General features: G+C 36.8%; 1 protein-coding gene across 4 annotated transcripts in view; it reads left to right on the top strand.

Moving 5' to 3' along the window:
* LOC145268696 (FAD-dependent oxidoreductase domain-containing protein 2-like) overlaps window positions 1-5,000 on the top strand; it is a 456,912-nt gene that overhangs the window by 441,128 nt on the left and 10,784 nt on the right. The window lies entirely within an intron of this gene.

Below are 5,000 nucleotides of genomic sequence, written 5' to 3'. Positions count from 1 at the left end.
AACAATGAGATATTATAAAAAGGCTGACTGGGAAGCCATCAGAGATCTTCTCATAGATGCCCCATGGAGAAATATTTTTTCTCTTCCTGCTGAACAGTGCGCAAATGAGACCACTGAATGGTTCAAAACGGCAATTGAAGCACATGCGGAAATTTTATAGCAAGACCAACTCTCCCCAATGGTTTACTTCTACTTGCACAACTGCCATTGCTCAAAGGCAGCATGCATACAGCAGATTTAACCGATATAAGTCCAGTTCAAACAGACGGAAGTACATAGAAGCTAGAAGTAACATTAAGAAAGAAATAGCGACAGCTAAGAAAGAATTTACTGAAACCACTAAAAAACGCATCGAAGCACAAAAATTAGGAACTCGTGACTTCTGGAGAATCTACAACAGTGTAGTAAATAATGGGCAATCAACAATTCCCCGCTAACCAACAATCACGAGGTTGTTTGCTCAGCAACCGACAAGGCTAATATGCTTGCCAGTCGGTTTGCCTCCAACTCCACACTGGACCCTTCCAACCACCCCCTGCCTGACTTTCCTTTGCAGACAGACACCACGCTAGACGATCTAAAAATCACCCCTGCTCAGGTGCATGCTATCATAAAAAACCTTGGCACTTCAAAAGCATTTGGACCGATATCATCCCAGCTGTGCTATTAAAAAGTGCTCAGCTGAAGTAGCTCCAGTTCTCTCCAAACTTTATAACAAATACCTTAATGAATCTTGCTTTCCGGGCTGTTGTAAAACTGCTTCTGTGGTACCAGTATTCAAGAATTCTGGTGAAAGAACTGACCAATCAAATTATCGCCCCATTAGCCTCCTTCCACTTTTCACCAAAATATTTGAGACCATAATTAACCATGCTCTAGTCCATCACCTTACAGATGCTAAACTTCTGACTGACAAACAATATGGATTTAGACAAGCTCATTCCACAGCAGACATCCTCACTGTAATCTCTGAACATATATAGCATTCACTGGACAAAGCGGGGGAGGGCAGAGCGGTAGCTCTAGATATATCTAAGGCTTTTGACAGGGTATGGCATGAGGGTCTCCTCAGGAAAATTAGATCATATGGTATCACTGGTAGAATACTTAACATAATTAAATCCTTCTTAGATAATAGAAAAATCCAGGTTGTCCTCAACGGTCGTACATCTAAACAATATGATATAAATGCGGGAGTGCCTCAGGGGTCTGTTCTTGGGCCTCTATTGTTCCTAATATTCATTAATGACTTCCCCGACAAAATTGCCTCTGAGATGGGTATATATGCTGATGACACCACACTCTATAAAAGGCATGACAGGAAAACAAATGAACACATAATTAAAGAAATGGCAAAAACACTAGAGGATGACCTCCAATCTGTAGTGGAATGGAGACAAAAATGGATGGTCACATTCAATGCTGCTAAGACTAAACTGGTTTCCTTCAATAATTACAAGAAACCTTCTCTGCCACCAATAGCAATGGCCAGTGACTCTTTATCTGAGAGTACATCTTTCAAACTGCTTGGCCTAATGTTCACAGGAAACATAAGTTGGAACAATTACATTGAAAGCATTGCCAGGGCCACTGCGAAGAAGGTAGGCTCTCTCTACCGTGCTAGAAAACTACTAACACCCGAAATTATCCTGTTCCTCTATAAGTCCACCATTCGCCCATGTATGGAGTATTGCTATCACATTTGGGCTGGTGCATCTGCTACTAGTCTCTCACTCCTAGACAAGGTTCAAAAGAGAGTCGCCAATCTGATAGGCCCTGAACTGGCATCTAAACTTCAGTCTCTGTCTCATCGACAAAATGTTGCATCCCTCTGCCTGTTCTACAAGTATTTTAATAGTGAATGCTCTGGCGAACTGCAGACACTTGTGTCCCCATGACGTAGACACCCTCAACAAACCCGACAGGCAGCTAAATCCCACCCCCACACAGTAGAGATCCCTAGATGTAAAAGATCTTTCTACTCCAGTAGTTTCTTCCCTAGAACCGCTAGACTCTGGAATTCCATTCCAGGTCCCTGCTTCCCCAACTGTACTGACGTGCAGAAGTTCAAGTGTAACGTGAACCGACATCTTGCTGCTCAAATCCAAACATAGTACCCCAGTAGTTGCTGCCCCTGATAGTAGCCCCCTAAACCAAAGTGGCAATGTGCCTTGTTTGGGGTGAAAATGTAATAAAAAAAAAATAAATAAAAATATAAAATTCAATATGGCGAAATGGAAAAATAAAAAGGTATCTGCAGCTTCTCTTCCGATTTTCGGATTTTAATCATGTCAAATCACACTTCATTTCCTTTTCACGGATTGATTGTTGCTATTTCTTCTGATGAGTTAAGGGCAAAATAGATTCACTGATTGATATAATAATTAAGTGATTGATTTTGCGCTACGAAACAGATACTGTCAAGAATTGCATAAGTCAACTGAATTAAAGGAATAAATTATAAGATGGTCAACATCATGAATATTGGAATATAACTTTTTGTCATTTACTCTCTCTCTCTCTCTCTCTCTATATATATATATATATATATATATATATATATATATATATATATATATATATATATATAAAGGCGATATGTCTGTCTGCCTGTCGGTCTCCATATTTTCAAACTCTATCTCTTCCAAAACTAAAAGTCGCAGAGCGACCCTATGGGCCCCAAATGATTGGATTTTTTTTTTTTTTGTGGACAGTCCTTTTATGGGTCTTTGGGTGGTTAAAATTGTTTTAAGGGGTTAAAAATGGGTAAAAATTGAAAAATTCGTTAAACATTTTGTAAATTTATCTTAATTTTAATTTAAAATTTTTAATATTTAATCGGTTTATATGCATGTCACAGTGGTACAGTGCTAGCGTCAGCAGCTTGGATTGCTACAGCTTTGGATTGCTACAGCTTTGGATTGCTACAGCTGATTGCACCCAAATAATTTTTTTTTTTTACTTTTGAAATCACAACTCTATAATAACATATACGAAATCTGGACAAATTAAAATATCATATTTAAGCGTATTTTACACCTGGGCAGAGCCGGGTGCCCCTCCCCCGCTAGTATATATATATATATATATATATATATATATATATATATATATATATATATATATATATATATTTCTTTTTGAAATCCTCTTATAAATTAAATTTAATTGAAATGTCTATTATTTGAATTGGCAAATGGGAGAATGTCGACACATTGCATTTTTTTTACTAGGGGGAGGTAACTAATTATCAAGGCCAAACGCCACTCGAGTGATAAGAGTTTAAATGTTTGCCAGGTAATAGTGGAGATTTAGTAGAATTTGATTGTTTAAGAACTTGTTTACATTAAACTTGAAAACGACCACATTGTAGTCAACTGGGAAGCAGCCTGAAGGATTGTGTTTTAAAATTTTAATATTATAAAGTAGACCTTGGATTTACTTTTGGCAGTCTCATAACACATGCTTCACCTATTACATCCTTTAGTCCTCACGTTCCATGAGCGATGTTTCTGACAAAGGGGAAAGAATTGTTGTTCTTTTGGATCGGAATCTATTCCAGCTCATACTTATCGTTGGGTTGTTTCTGACCCTTAAGTAGTATTTTTTTTTTTAGCTCCTTACATTAAGGGGCTTCATGCCTTGTCTGAAGCTATTTTTATAAAAAAAAAAAAAAAAAACTCACGTAGAATTAAAATCAGTTTTGCAACATTTCCTCCGGTGAGATTCGCTTTATCTATACGAAAAAGACCAGCAAACACGCAAAAGGACGGAATAACGTGAATTTTTAAAAAGTTGCTGTAAATAAATGTAGATATGACGTTCATTTGCAAATCGTAGATATTATAATCTAGGGCGTATATAAAAAGTTGTAAAAAATAGTAACCCTCTCAAGAACCCCCCCCCCCCCAAAAAAAAACCTTTGCTGGACATCCAAAAACGTGCGTGTCACTTTTGTCTTTTATATATATATATAGATAGATACTTTCTTTCTTTTCCAATAGTAATGCTGGGTATGGGGTAGCCAAACCAGCTGTCAACATTCCCCTACTTTTTATTGAAACCAACCGAGAACTCTTTTTAGTATCCTTGTTGTTCCCTTGAATGCAATTGTCTGGATCTCTTTTGCACTTGGTTCACCAGGAATATTAGTTAGGTAGGACTTCAGGTTCTTCTTCATAAGCCCTGTAGCACCTATAATAACTGGTATGGTTGATATCTCTAAGATTCCAGTTTCTTTTCATATCATACATGAGACCTTGATATTTGGTCTGTTTCTCTCTTTCAGCTCTGTTAAGACCCCATGATTAGAGACACTCACTCCAACTTAGGTTAGCAGCAGTGGTAGGTGTTGTTTTGAACAATATCAAATAAAACATACAATTAATCTACTGTTTATGAAGCACAGTCGTGTTGAAATTCAAAACATGACGATAACAATCATTTTATTCAGGTTTGAGATGTTCAAAAGTCAGGACTAATGAAGACAATGAGGTTGTTAAATAGTGCTCAATGAAAAGAGCAAAATATTTGTTTTATCATTTGAGGGCAAAACAGTTACATATGGTCGCTACAAATAGCCATTTTCATTTTTCAATTTTTTTCTAATATTTTCCATTTTTCTTTGTGGCGTCGAGAGGTTCCAGGTCGCCTGAGGAAGTCTCATTGTCTGAAACAGACGGCTATTTGTAGCGACCATATGTAACTGTTTACCCTCAAATAATAATAATATATATGATGAATATAAAATACCAATGCAATATTTGAAAATATACTTGTGAAAATGAGGTCTTTGTTCTATTTCAAAACGAAAAAAGTTGTTGGAATTTCAAAAAGCGTATACCGTTGCGGAGTGAGATTTTTTTTTGTTTTACGTCAGATAGCGTGTTATCTTGTGTTACCCTTACATCTTTTTCTTCCGAGTGACCGTCGTTTAATTATGATCTTCCATTTTTTGTAATAAATAATTTTACCAAAAATTCATGAGATTTTATATATAT

Source organism: Euprymna scolopes, chromosome 44, assembly GCF_053919585.1.
Source record: "Euprymna scolopes isolate OS-2025 chromosome 44, ASM5391958v1, whole genome shotgun sequence".
Lineage (NCBI taxonomy): Eukaryota > Metazoa > Mollusca > Cephalopoda > Sepiida > Sepiolidae > Euprymna > Euprymna scolopes.
This window is presented reverse-complemented; position numbering and strand designations above follow the sequence as displayed.